Source organism: Lycium ferocissimum, unplaced genomic scaffold (genome assembly GCF_029784015.1).
Source record: "Lycium ferocissimum isolate CSIRO_LF1 unplaced genomic scaffold, AGI_CSIRO_Lferr_CH_V1 ctg9484, whole genome shotgun sequence".
Lineage (NCBI taxonomy): Eukaryota > Viridiplantae > Streptophyta > Magnoliopsida > Solanales > Solanaceae > Lycium > Lycium ferocissimum.
In genome coordinates, this window is record NW_026727743.1 from 2512 (window position 1) to 18697 (window position 16186).

Below are 16186 nucleotides of genomic sequence, written 5' to 3' on the forward strand. Positions count from 1 at the left end.
GGAGGTGTTACAAACCCAAGCATTGCTTTGATTTTCCCTTAACCCTCTCCTCAGAGCATCTTTTAAAAAGGCCCTTCTAAGCTATGTGACTTTCAACTCACCTACAGTCCTTTAGAACCATATAAGGTCCTGTCACTTAAGCTGTTCACAACTAGGTGTTCCTCAAATATAGATACAAATACTCACAAGCAGACAAGGCTATTTAGGTATAAATAAGGATCATTCTTTGTTATCAGGGCCCAATTAAGCTCACACTAGGGCATAGGATAAATTAAAGGGTAATTTTTAGCTTTTATAAAAACCATCATAGACTAAATAGCCACGCTATGATGACTAATCATACAAACAAGGTTCTCAAGGATGCAAACAAGCAGAGACAGTTAAATGATGATACTGCATTCATATGAGTAGGATATGAGAATTCAGATCAAGGATTCAAGCAATTCAAGTAGGGATATATCATACAGGTTTTCATTGAACATGCTCACTCTTAAACAACACACAAGCAAGAAATTTTGAAATCTAAGGCATGAATCCAGGTCCTGATAAGTTATTGATGCATGAATTTAGGTCCTAAAAAGTTATTCCCCACCCCTCCATTTTAACCATGCATGCTATCAAATCAGTGAGATTTTACACATCATAATCCCATCAAATTAGTAAGGACAAAGGCAGATTACAGAAAATGTCAAGACTTCGCATTGTACAATAACTCAGCATCAACCAATGAGCATATATTAGGAATAGACAGAGTATTTCACACAAAACTTCCTATGTGCAGAGCTAAGATAATTTCAATCTAGTCATAACAGGTTTGCAGTGTCACAGTCCCATAGTCTAGGAAAAGAAGCAGTACATGTTAGGCTAATAAGAGTTGCAGACATTCTCAAGGTCCAGAACAAGGGTCATACAATAACATTAAAGGGTCTGTTTAAGTCATTAGTCTCTTTGAACAAATATTATCACATTAAGAGGGCAGGTAATCAAATAGTGATCTAATAGACATGAGTGATCTAATGGACATGTCATATAGACATCTGAAGCAAAGCAATATCATAGAAAAGTCACACAACTCAAGTTAATGCTCAAAACAGTCATGTAATGACGTCCGTGTCTTCTAAACAACTTAAGTTAAACCTCTGTATTCAAGTATACTGTCAAAGTGAATTTATTCAACCCTATCAAGGCCTTAAATATATATATACCAGCTTTTTCTAGCAATCTCACACTTGTTAACAGGATTTTGCATTAATCTAGAAGGTTACTAGAGTCACTAACGTCAATCATATAGCTATACTTCATTATGTTTAAAGGGTGAAAATCCAAGCAGGGACCTTAGCATCTAATAAAGCACACCTCAGTTTATACATCTTTACCAATGGAGCAATATCAGGAAACATTATCCAGGCACACTCACACTTAGTTCAAACGAGCAACCATTATTCAAGCTAAGCATATCATTAGTGAGGACAAGAGTATGATATCTACCTCAAATTCCTGATGAGTTTTAATCATTCCTAAGGCAACAAATTGCCACTAATCAAACCAAAAACAAACTAACAGCAAAAACAGGGTAGTACCACTCGAAAAACTACTGAAAATAACAAGATTAAAGTGTTACCTTTTTGGGGCGCAGCCGTGAACAAGAATGTATGTGAAGACCTTTTGTGCTTCAAAATCCCACACTCAGCCACACCAAATACAAAACACACAAGGAAACTGTCACAACCCAAACCGATGAGTCGTGACGAGTGCCTGATCTCTAGTGACCAAACACCCCTATGCTCGTATCTGAATAACACTAAACAATAAGGTGTCCCATAAGTACTCCATTTGAACTATACTGACTCATGAAAAAATAACTTCAGGGACTTTGAACAATCTGTACATAGATATATATGCTGAAAGACTAGTGCAAGCCGACTATGCCGCTACATATGTTGTACACAAAAGAATAGGAGCCAACAAGGCTACATGACATGTTATCTGCATACAACTATTTACAGACCTCTACTGTAATAAAAGTAGTAGAAAGGAAAGGAAAGGGCCCCGTCATACCCATATACATATACATCTCAAAAGAATGGCATACAAAAATAGACCGCAGCTCCGGATCAAGTGGAGTGCACCGACTACAAACGGGGGATATCCTACTGAGCTGGATCACCTATCTGTCTACCTGAACCTGCGAGAATGAACGCAGCCCCCCACCCCCTCCGAACAATAGGGGAGTTAGTACTGATAATGTACCGCGTATGTAAGGCATAAGAAAATTAAGTACATAAGAATTATGAGAGACATCTGAAACATGAAAGCAAATCTCAATATTTGAATACATCTATGGTTGGACATCTGGAAACATCTGTATAACTCTGTATGAAATGAAAGTGTCTCTGAGGGCGCATGATAAGCATAGGTCATGGTATAACTGTTAGTACTATGGAACATATAGCCCGATCCATATCCCTTATGTTAGTGCCGAGGAACGTACGACCCGATCCATATATCATCATCATCATTACTGTGCACCAGCTGATCAGGTTGTAATGCGTGTGTAACGCCTATCCCTTTCCCCATACCCCATATACATATAATATACACGTATATAACGCCGTTCTTATCATAGGTCAATGTGCATATGTATAAGTGAATGCAATGCATAAATAAAGTGAATACGTTGGACTCTTGGAGTGACATAAGGTCGTACTACCTCCGATATACGTCTTTGAGCTAATCTCATCAATATAAGAACTTTCAAGACCCACGAACAGAAGGAACAATCATAAAAATGGGTATAGGAATATCACTAACTGAAGTACTCCTAATGCTTCTAAGAGTAGAGTAATGTGGAAGCTCGTTTACTCGCTTGTTAATTCATATCATAAGATCATGCCAAAAATGAAAGAAGGGATAGCCTTAACATACCTTAACGTCTCCTTAATTACTTAACATTCTCCTTCCAAGTTCGCAAAGTATACATTAAAGAGGATCGTACTAAAGTTAAGCCTTGAAAGCACTCTTAAGTTCAAACTAGTATTATTAACAAATTGACGAAATTTGGGCAGCATTTCCCCCCTTTTATTGACTTCCACTATATCATAAAACAGCTCTCAATCAACAATAATATCATCATCAATTCCATAATCAAGAAACTTCATTTAATGCTCAAAACTACTTTTTCATCATCAACACACAACAACAATTTCAACACAACCCTGTATTCATTCGTATACCACACTTCCGCATCATCACACCATTTATAGCAAGATTATACTCAAAATACTCCAACAACTACAACTCAAGTTAATTTATTACTCAAAATATTATCAAACCCACATTTGAACTTCCTCTTTTACTTTCTTCCCTCAATCAAGTTTTTCAACAACCAAGCATTCTTAATAACATGAAAATAGATGTGAAAACTTACCTTAATCACACAAGAGCAAGCTTTGAATCAACTATCTCACTTGAGTGGAACCCCAACTTCAACACCAATGAAATTCTTGGGTTCTACAAACCCTAGTGAGCCTTTCAACACTTAATTGTCTTGATCCTTGCCCTTTGATCTTTGATTTCACTTTGATATGTCAAATATACTAGGGAGAAGGTTTTAGAGCTCGCAAGAAGTTGGGAAATGTTGGAAATGAATTAAAATGAGTGAGGGCCGAATATATATAACTTCAACAAAATCTGGCCCAACCCAGTTTTACGGTCAACTTTACGGATCGTAAAATTTATACAGTCCGTATAACTGGACCGTAAATCCTGACCAGTGCTTCTGCCTTCTCTGAATCAATTTTATGATGGATTTAGCCAATTATACGTCCGTATTATTCGACCATAAATATTCACCAGTGGTTCGCCCTTTCTGGAACCTGTTTTACGGTGGAGGTTAGCCTAATATACTGTCCGTAAAACATTATACGGTTCGTATATCAGGCCGTAAAATCCACTTTCCCCCTGAAACATTTTCTTGTCAATTTGTTGAACTCTTAATCCGTCCAATACCTGCTAAACATGAACTCAACCCTTTATAACTATGAGATAAACTTGTCTAATCTCATTTAACCTTGATAACCCCCGTATCCAAGAATAGAACCGCTAATGCATGACGAATCTCAACGTACAAAACCATGGGTGTAACATTCTCCCCCCTTAGAAACATTCGTCTTCGAATGTTAGACTCTTAAGGATTCTACAAAAATTTGGCCAGAGTTTCCCCTGTAAACATATCAATCCAACCTATACATAGCAACCCAAAATAAGGCCACACAGGTCCATATACCAAAACATTATGGCTTTACACGACCAATCCCAACGACAATAAATAAAACCAATACCTAGGGTGATGATGCCTCAGACTGAGCCTCCTAAGATAACGGAAATAAATACGGGCATTTAGTCTTCATCTCCTCTTCACCTTCCCAAGTCATTTCTTCATCATTATTATTTCTCCACAGCACTTTAACAGAAGCTACATCCTTAGTCCGCAACCGGTGAACTTGTCAATCCAATATAGATACAGGGATCTCCTCGTATGATAACTCCTCAGTCACCTAGATATCGTCTACCGGTACAACTTTCGAAGGATCTCCTATACACTTACGGAGCATGGATACATGAAATATCAGATGCACAGACTCCAACTTAGAAGGTAGCTCTAACTCATATTCCACTTTACCTACTGGACGAATGATTCTGTATGGCCCGATATACCGAGGGCTCAACTTACCCTTCTTGCCAAATCTCATTACTCCTTTCATAGGCAAAACTTTCAGGAAGACCCAATCGCCTACCTCAAACTCTAACTTGCATCGCCAATTATCAACATAGGATTTGCCGTCGACACCGTGTCTTTGCCGCAATCTTTCTGAATTACTTTCACTTTGTCGGCGCACGTATCAAATGGGGGCCAACTATTGATTTTCTCGAACATTAAACCATCCTATAGGGGATCTACATCTCCGTCCAAATAAAGCCTCATAAAGAGCTATATGGATACTGGAGTGGTAACTGTTATTATAAGCAAACTCAATAAGAGGCGAATGATCATCCCAGCTACCTCGAAAGTCAATCACACAAGCTCGCAACATATCTTCAAGTGTCTGTATAGTACGCTCTGCTTGTCCATCTGTCTGCGGATGAAATGCAATACTAAGACTCACCTGAGTCCCCAATCCATTCTAAAAAGATTTCCATAAATTAGCTGTGAACTGTGCCCCTCTATCTGAAATAAGGGCGGTAGGAACCCCATGAAGTCGTGCAATCTCTCTAAGGTAGAGTTTCGCATAATCCTCAGCCGAATAGGTAGTTCTGATAGGCAGGAAATGAGCGGACTTTGTAAGCCTATCAACTATGACCCATATTGAATCATACTTCCGTTGAGTACGAGCCAAACCTATAATGAAATCCATATTGATTACCTCCCATTTCCATGTCAGAATCTCCATAGCCTGCAATAAACCTCCGGGCTTCTAGTGCTCTATCTTGACTTGCTGACAATTCAGACACTGAGTGACAAATTTTGCAAATGGATAGAATAGCGAGAATAATGGGCTTCCCCTATAACTTGCTGGTGAAGGCCTGCAACATTAGGAACGCACAGTCTGCCTCGATACCTGAGTACTCCATCTCCTGTAATCACGAAGGATGTCTTTTCCTTTTGAGGAGTTGTTTCCCGATAATGAACTAAAACAGGATCCTTCATCGACGTTCCTTTATCTCCGCTACCAAAGATGACACCACTGTGTCTTGAACATTAACAACTGCATCACCTGAATCTAACAGCCGAACTCTAAGGCTAGCTAATTGACGAACTTCGGGGACTATCTCTCTTTTCTCCGGTTGCCGATATCCGAAGGCTACCCATAGATTTACGACTAAGAGCATCAGCTACTACATTAGCTTTACCAGGATGATACAGAATATCAACATCATAATCTTTCAACAATTCTGGCCATCGCCTCTGACGTAAGTTCAAGTCCTTCAGCTTAAAGATGTATTGGAGACTCTTATGGTCGGTATAGATATCAACATGGACACCGTATAAATAATGTCTCCACATTTTTAAAGCATGGATCACTGCAGCTAACTCAAGATCATGGGTTGGATAGTTCTTCTCGTGCTTCTTCAGTTGTCTAGAAGCATAGGCAAAAACCTTACCGTGTTGCAACATACACAACCCAACCCAATACCTAAAGCGTCACAATAAATCACATAGCCATCTGTTCCCTCGGGAAGAGTCAAAACGAGTGTTGAAGTAAATTTATCCTTCAATATCTGAAAACTCCGCTCACATACATCTGTCCACTGGAACTTAGCTAATTTTTGAGTTAGCTTGGTCAATGGGGCTGAAAGAGAAGAAAATCCTTCTACAAACCTTTTATAATAACCAGCCAAACCCAAGAAACTATGTATCTCCGTTGGCGTCGTGGGCCTTGGCCAATTCTTCACAGTTTCAATCTTTTGAGTATCCATTCTAATGCCTTCGTCTGAAATGATGTGACTAAGAAAAGCCATAAAGTTCAACCAGAACTCACATTTGAAAAACTTTGCATACAGCTCTCTATCTCGAAGAACTCTAAGCACTGCTCGTAGATGTTCTACATGCTCAGCCTCTGACAGTGAATAAACCAGAATATAATCTATAAACACAATCACAAACAGATCTAGGAAGGGACTGAATACGCGATTCATCAAGTCCATGAACACAGCAGGAGCATTAGTTAACCCAAATGACATAACACAGAACTCATAGTGCCCATATCTAGTCCTAATTGCCATTTTCGGAACGTCTTCCTCCTTCACCCTGATCTGATGATACCCCGATCTCAAGTCTATCTTCGAGAAATATTTAACACCTTATAGCTGATCAAACAAGTCATCAATCCTCGAAAGTAGATATTTATTCTTTATAGTCACCTTATTTAATTTCCTGTAATCGATACACATTCGTAAGGAGTCATCCTTCTTTCTTACAAATAACACCGGCGCTCCCCACGGCGATGTACTAGGTCTGATAAAACCCTTCTCAAGTAAATCCTTCAATTGCTCTTTCAGCCCCTTCAACTCCAAAGGTGCCATTCGATAAGGAGGAATAGATATTGGCTGAGTATCTGGCAATAAATCGATAGTGAAATCAACCTCTCGCTCTGGCGAAATGGCTGGAAGCTCATCTGGAAGCACCTCTGGAACTCATGAACCACAAGGACAGACTGAAGGGTCGGTGACTCTGCTTGTACATCCTGAACCAGAACCAGGTGATAAATGTACCCTTTTCTAATCATCTTTCTTGCCTTGAGGTAGGAAATAAACCTACCCCTCGGCGAAGCAGCATTACCCTTCCACTCTAGGACTAGCTCGCTTGGAAACTGGAATCGAACTATCTTCATTCTGCAATTAACATTAGCATAACAGGAGGCCAACCAATCCATACCCATAATAACGTCAAAATCAACCATGTCTAACTCGATCAAATTTTCTAGGGTATGGCGATTACAAACTATCACTACACAACCTCGATATACTCGCCTAGCTATAACTGGGTCACTAACTGGTGTAGACACCTCAAACGATTTAATGGATTCAGGCTCTATCCCAAACTTTTCAGCAATAAATGGAGTAACATATGATAAGTTGGGACCTGGATCAATCAGTGTGTACACATCATAGGAGGAAACTGATATTATACCTGTGACAGCATCAAGAGACGACTCACGATCCTGTCTACCGGCTAATGCATAGACGCGGTGCTGAGGCCCACTCGAGCTAGACGCTCCACTCCGCCCTCTACCATATTCTGTTGGTGTCTGAGAACCTTTCCTTGAAGGGCGTACTGCAGAAGAAGAACCAGCTATAGACCCCATAGGCTGACCGATGCCTGCACCACCCCTCATCGGACAATCCCTCATCTTATGGCTGGGTTAGCCATAAGCATAACAAGCGACTGATCCCAGTGGACACTGTCCAGCATATTACTTACCACACTGGGCACATCGCGGCAAAGGTGTTCTCACCTGGCCTGACTCTGGTCTATACTGAGAACCTAATGCTCTAGAACTCTGGCCCGCTTCGGAATAAGAAGATCAATCAAACCTAGGGCCTGAAAACCGCGGAGGTGCACTCCCTGCTGAATGAAATGGATACCGCAATGCTGCTGTCTCTGTCCTCTTCTAAACTCACCAGTAATATCAAAAGATCTGGCCCTCTTACCATGGCCCCGATCATGCTCACGCTCTATCCTCCACCGACGCTTACGATCTTCTAGATTCTGTGCATATGCCTGTATACGGTAAATATCCATGCCTGGCTGTAATGCAGCAGTCGTATAGTCATCTATCAAATGTGGCCTAGACCATCCACGAAACGATGAACTCGATCTTCAATCTCAGCCACCATAGCTTGGGCATATCTAGCCAATGAATTGAAGTATACACTGTACTCTTGAACGCTCATGCTGCCCTGCACAATACGCAAAAAGCTATCTGCTCGAGCCCGTCAGACTTCTGGTGGTAAATAATGGTGAATAAAAGCATTCGAAAACTCTCGCCAAATGGCTGGAGGGGCATTCTCTCCCCTAGATAGCTCCCATATCTGATACCACTGCACTCCAACATCACAGAGCCTATAAGAAGCCAGCTCCACCGACTGGACCTCATCAGTGTGCATAACCCTCAAATTCCTCTACATAATATCAATAACGTCCTGAGGATCCATATTTTGCTTCAACACAAAAAACTTTGGAGGATCTAACCGGAGAAAAGTCTTAACCCTCGTACTACCAGTTCGGTCTACCTGGTCAACACCAACTCCCCCCATCGCCGAGCACTCGAGCGCTACCAATCTAGTCAATAGCGTATAAAGCATCCCCATATCCCGGCCCGGGTGCATCCGGCCGAGGATGCGGGCACCGAAGCAGGCCGAGGCGGGTTATGAGAAGTATGAGATGGGCTCTCACTCTGAGACTTGCCTCGAGCCCTAGTAGCCCACTGTGTATGGCTAGTGGCCTCACCATCCACTCTCATGCCCTTCTGGGTAGCTGTAGCTTTCTTGCGAGGCATTGTTGAAATCAGAACAAATTATTAGAAAGCGAAATCTTGACACACGGCTCAGTCACACGATCTATGAAAGAAAGAATGACAATTTCCTAAATGTCCTGTAGCCTCCTGTTTATAAGTGTGGTGCACAACACACCCATAAACATGACTCTACTAGACACGGTCTGTAGATAACCCTAGGACGGAACTACTCTGATACCACTTCTGTCACGACCTAAACCGATGAGTCGTGATGAGTGCCTAATCTCTAGTGACCAATCACCCCTATACTCATATCTGAATAACACTGAACAACAAGGTGGCCCATCAGTACTAAATCTGAACTATACTGACTCATGAAAGAATAACTTCAGGGACTCTGAACCATATGTATATATACTGAAAGAACAGTGCAAGTTGACTAGGCTGCTACATATGCTGTGCGCAAAAGAATATGAGCCAACAAGGCTACATCACATGTCATCTACATATAACTATCTACCGACCTCTACTGGAGTAAAAGCTGAAGAAAGGACGGGACAAGGCCCCATCATACCCATATGCATATACATCTCAAAAGAATGGCATACCAAAATAAACACCGCGAAAGACCGGATCGAGTTGGAGCGCACCGACTACAAACTCGAGGGATATCCTACCGAGCCGTATCGCTCGTCTCACCTGAACTTACGGGCATGAACGCAGCCTCCCCCCTCCCTCCTAATAATAAGGGAGTCAGTACGGATAATGTACTGAGTACGTAAGGCATAAGAACATCAAGCACATAAGAATCATGAGAGACATCTAAAATATGATAGAAAATCTCAATATCTAAATACAACTGTGGCTGGACATCTGGAAACATCTGTATAATTCTGTATAACATGAAAGTGCCTCTAAGGGCGCATGATATGCATAGGTCATAGTATAACTGTTTGTGTTGTGAAACGTATAGCCTGATCCATATCCCTTATGTTAGTGCCGAGAAACGTACGGCCCGATCCATGTATCATATAATAGTGCCGAGAAACTTACGGCCCGATCCATATATCATCATTATCATCACTGTGCACCAGCTGATCAGGTGGTAATGCGTATATAACGCAGATACCTTTTCCCATACCCCATATACGTGTATATAAAGCCCTTATTGTCACAGGTCAATGTGCATATGTATAAGTAAATGCAATGCATAAATAAAGTGAATACGTAGGACTCTCGGAGTGACATATGGTCGTACTACCTCCGATATACATCTTTGAGTTAATCTCATCAATATAAGAACATTCAAGACCCATGAATAGAAGGAACAACCATAAATAGGGGCATAGGAACATCACTGACTGAAGTACTCCTAACGCTTCTAAGAGTAGAGTAATATTGTCACGACCCATCCGCTGAGTTGTGACGAGTGCTTGGCCACTACTGACCAAACACTCCTACTATCATACCTGTACCTTACTGGACGAGTGAGTGGTCCATAAGGCTCATAGCTGAACCATGCTAACTCATATAAGGATAACTTTAAGGACTATCAATCATCTGTGCATATAAGCATATATGTAGATATATAGAAAATAACAGTGCAAGCCAACAAGGCTTATACATATGCTGTGCCACAAAAGGATGGGAGCCGACACGGCTACATCTCGCCAACTCTACACATCTGTCTACAAACCTCTACTGGAGTACCAAACTGTAGAAAGAATGGGGCAGGGCCTCGCCGTACCCGTGTACATTTATGTCTAAACATAACATACCAAAAAATACAATAGCTCGAGATCGAATGGAGCGACCAACAAAGCGGGAAGAGGCTCCACCGGGCCGGATCGCCTCCGTCTATCCGTACCGCGGGCATGAACGTAGCCCCTCAGTGCACAGGGGGAGTCAGTATGGGTAATGTACCGTGTATGTAAGGCATAAGAGTAACATACACATAGGAGTCATGAAGCGAATCTGAAACTCGTAAGCTAAACTGACTGACTGAATGCATCTGTAAGCCTGATTATCTAACATGTTTGTGTGAATGCATCAATATGTCTGACTATCTAAACATATCTATATATCTCTGTTTAATGAAAATGCCTCTTAGGCGTATGATATGCATAGGTCATAGTGCCGAGGAACGTACGGCCCGATCCATATATCATTAGGCCCCTTCGGGCATTATAGCATAATGGACCCTTTGGGAATAACAACATAATGGCCCCTTCGGGCATAATAGCATAATGGCCCCTTCGGGTAGCCCCTTCGAGCATCATAATCATTATCACTGTGCACCGTACTGATCAGATAGTAATGTGTATATAACGCTTCGCCCTTTCCCCAAACACCATATACATATAATATATGCATATATAACGCCTTCTAGTCACGGGTCAATATTCACATATGTAAATGAATGCAATGCATAAATGTGAACTAACATAATCATAATGCAAAGCTCAGGACCCATGAACAGAAGGAACAATCATAACCAGGGGTACAGGATCATCAAGAACTGAGATACTCCTAGTACTTCTAAGAGTAGAGTAATATGGAGACTCGATTACCCGTTGTTCGCTCGTATCATAGGATCATGCCAAAAAGAAGGAAAGGGAAAGCTTTAACATCCTGTTCAGCCCTCCAATTATCTACACTTATTCGTCCAAGCTCGCAAGTCAACATTTAAGAGGATTCACACTATCGTTAGACTCATCGTAGTATACTTGTGCTAAGCTTTCAAGTTAAACTTTCTAGAATCTGTCGAAATTTCGGCAGTATCTCCTTTGTTTATATGCCTTGCCCAAAATCGCAATTCAGCAACCAACAACAACAACATCAATACCAACATTAACAACATCTCTTTCAATCTCAAATTTCATATGTTTCTTTCACCAATCCACTTGGTAAACATATATATACAAATAACAACAGAGACCATATCACAATCATATTGTATTCTATAATTTTCAGCCATCACAAATCATATTTATCACCTCGAAACAACCCAACGAGCAGTAGCCATATCTTAGGCTATTTCAATGCTATCTTGTAGTATTTTTCTCTAAGCAATCTCACCAACATCGAATTAAGCTTAAGCACAACCAAGGGGATGTTAAACTTACCTTAAATAGTAAATACCATTCAAAATCCGCCGCTGATTCAACTTTTAATCACCCTTAAATGCAACACAACGCTATAGAGATGTTCTTCCTTACCAAGGTTAACTTTTGAGGTTGAATTTGGATATAACCACTTGAATTTGATCTTAGACCTTCATGAATTTGGTAGAAAGAGTTTTGGGGAAGTGAAGAGATAATTTAGGGAGAGAAGATGGTAGAAAATGAGTGAAAAAAATTAGATTTTCGTTTTTAAGTTTTCTGATTTTTAATGTTCACACCGAGTACTGTAGCATTGCTGTAGCATGTCGGCATCAGAAGCATTGCTGCAGCCGCGTCGCATCGTAGCAATTCGTAGCACGCGTTTCTGCTCTCTCATCCGAATTGTAACATTCATAATTCTCCACTCCGATGTCCTATCAATGAGCGGTTTGTTGCGGTGGAAACTAGACTCGACGAACTTCATTTTAGGCTTCAGTTTGACTTCAAAACACTTCATATGCTAAGAGATATTCTTCCTTCAAGTTAGACTAAAATTTTTACACGAAACTTACCCATCCTTTCTCCAAAGTCGTGCTACTCCATTTCTTCCACTCATTTCCTTATAAAACCTTCTGGTATACCTTATATGCATCCTTTACTCATTAAATATACTTAATAATGCTTGCTCCTTATATCCCAAAGTGGTTTTACTTAACCATAACTCAACGTTTTTACGTTTCAAATTTGATAAGTGCTTCTCCGACGATACGGGGTGTAACATCCTTCCCCCCTTAAAAATATTCGTCCTTGAATGTCGTAGTGCACCGATCCTCCATTGAATTTTTGTTCAATTACCGTATACTTATACTATAATTTGGTCAGTTTCGTCCTATTCTTTCTTAACTCTTTATCAAATTCATTTGTGAGTCGTACAGTCTTCAATCCTCATGTATATAATCACAAGTCAACTAGTATCCCGTTCTCATTCTGTCTTCATTCCTGTGGTTTAATTGGCCATGCCATGGCTACTCACCGTCCTGCGATCGTCCTTCCTCTTTGTTCTTCATTTCATTATTAACGGATAACTCCCCTGCTCGAATACAACACTTTCTTTTGTTGACTCTTCCTATACTATCTTGGCTATCCCTACTTGTACTTGTTGAGCTTAGATACGTGCTAGATTATCCCCTCGTAATTCATCAGCCATGCTCTCCGATTCATCATAAATTTTCTTATACTAACATCCAGTTGCTTATTCAGCATGCACATCGACAAATCCTTACTCTTAACGGTTAAGTTTCTTCAACCATCCGATTAATGCCTTCAGTATATAGCAACGTCGGTTGCCGGTACCCACATACCAGCTTAGCGCCGCCACATATAGGATGTCATACACATACATATATATGTTTACTAACGCCTTGCTTACAAAGTATTTTCAAATACTATTCAAACTCATCCTAGTTCTAGAGCTGTGATGCACCTTCTTTCTCTTTGCTAGACTAGTCCGCCTCATCCTTCGCGACTTTTTAGGGTTTCCAACCACTCCGCATACTCCAATTTCCCTTAGGCTACTCTAGCATGTCATCTGTCTCTTATGTCTAAATTTGTAGGACTCTTAGTACACTTCCCAGGGGGTCACCCATCGTAGTATTACTCTCACCCCAGCACGCTTAACCTTGGAGTGCTAATGGGATCCGGTGCGTTAGTGCTGGTATGACTGCATCCACTCTACTGTGTGACCTTTATCGCATGACCTAGAACAAGTCGAAGCTCCAACGAATTCCAATAAATTCTCGTAAAGAATCTCCCTCCGGATTAGAAAGGATCTCTTACTCTTCCGACTAAGAAAATACTATTTTGGCCTTTGAAATCCTCAATAATCACCTTCAATCTGCATGTATGACTACTTTTCATCCCAAATTTTGAGATTCCCAATGGTGGCAAAAACATCTTAATCGTAGTTACTTATAAATACTTTTGTTATTGGTGCCTTTAGGATTTCCGCTCATCGCTATTAAGTAATAACCCACAGTAAATGCACGCACATAGCAAATTTCAATAAAGGACTCATATACCTGTAGCCGATCGGTCCTTAGCCTGATCTAGTGGGCTATAAAGTGAAGTGTACACTTCATCATTGTCTTCCCACCGTCTGCTAGTCTAGCCTTCGTCATCCCCCCATCCGAATCAGAAGGATACAAGTAATCCGGCAGCTCCTGGTTTACTGACGGCCAGGAAAAAGGGCTAGAGTAATCAGTAACACTCACCGGGGTAGCTGGTCTGACGTAGTGCTCTACTATAGGAGCAGCTGGTACGGCCTCGGGAATCTCTTCCTCCGGTGTCCTATACGAACCTTCGGACCGATCCGTGTCATAACTGTCCTCCGACGGATCCTCCTCTATGGAAGTCAGAAACTCTAGAGGAATCGTCGCTAGGTCCTCAGAAGGATCAGTCTCAATGGAATAGCTAAAGCTCTTTCTGCTCGGTCCCAGAGCCTGTGGTCCTGAATCTACTCTGGGGGCCTTCTTAGCACCCCCACTGTCCGAGGCTGATCTCTTCATCTTTCGTTAGTCTGCACTTACCTACAGGAAAAAGGGGTCAGAAGCGATCTTTCCTAGACTCTGGCTCTATCGCACGATCTAAGATAGAAAGAAAGGTCAATGATTCCTAAATGCCCTGCAGCCTGCTGTTTATAAGTGTGGCCGACTTCACACCCATAAACAGGACACTTCCGGATACGGTCTGTAGACAATCCCTAGGACGAACTACTCTGATACCACTTCTGTCATGACCCATCCGCTGAGTCGTAACGAGTGCTTGGCCACTACTGACCAAACACCCCTACTCTCATACCTGTACCTTACTGGACGAATGAGTGGTCCATAAGGCTTATAGCTGAACCATGCTAACTCATATCAGGATAACTTTAAGGACTATCAATCAGCTGTGCATATAAACATATATGTAGATATATAGAAAATAACAGTGTAAGCCAACAAAGGTCGCTATATAGGCGTCGTGCCACAAAAGGATGGAGCCGATACGGGTACATCTCATCAATCGTACGCATCCGTACGTACCTCATCGGAGTACCAAACTGTAGAAAGGACGGGGCCCGGCCTCGCCGTACCCGTGTACATTTACATCTAAACATAACATACCAAAATAGACAGCAGCTCCATATCGAATGGAGCGCACCAACAACAGCCGGGAAGAGGCTCTACCGAGCTAGATCGCCTCTCTGTCTATCTGTACCTGCGGGCATGAACGCAGCCCCCTAGCAATAGGGGAGTCAGTACGGGTAATGTACCGAGTATGTAAGGAATAAGAGTAACATACACATAGGAGTCATGAATCGAATCTGAAACTCGTAAGCTAAACTGACTGACTGAATGCATCTGTAAGTCTGATTAACTAATATGTCGGTGTGAATGCATCAATATGTCTGACTTTCTGAACATATCTGTATATCTCCGTTTAATGAAAATGCCTCTACGGGCGTATGATATGCATAGGTCCTAGTGTTGAGGAACGTACGGCCCGATCCATATATCATATAGGCCCCTTCGGGCATAATAGCATAATGGCCCCTTCGGGCATCATAATTATTATCACTGTGCACCAGCTGATCAGGTGGTAATGTGTATATAGTGCCTCGCCCTTTCTCCATACCCCATATACATATAAATACACGTATATAACGCCTTCTGGTCACGGGTCAATATGCATATATGTAAATGAATGCAATGCATAAATGTGAACTAACATAATCATGATGCAAAAATCAGGACCCATGAACAGAAGGAACAATCATAACCAGGGGTACACGATGATCAAGAACTGAAATACTCCTAGTACTTCTAAGAGTAGAGTAATATGGAGACTCGATTACTCGTTGTTCGCTCGTATCATAGGATCATGCCAAAAAGAAAGAAAGGGAAAGCCTTAACATACCTGTCCTGCCTCCAATTATCTACACTTATTCGTCCGAGCTCGCAAGTCTACATTTAAGAGGATTCACACTATCGTTAGACTCATTGTAGTATGCTTGTGCTAAGCTTTCAA

At 41.4% G+C, this 16186-nt stretch overlaps 1 pseudogene; it reads right to left on the reverse strand.

Annotated features, from left to right (window-relative positions):
• Positions 1-13729: 13729 nt before the first annotated feature.
• Positions 13730-13846, reverse strand: LOC132046111 (5S ribosomal RNA; annotated as a pseudogene).
• Positions 13847-16186: the final 2340 nt, after the last annotated feature.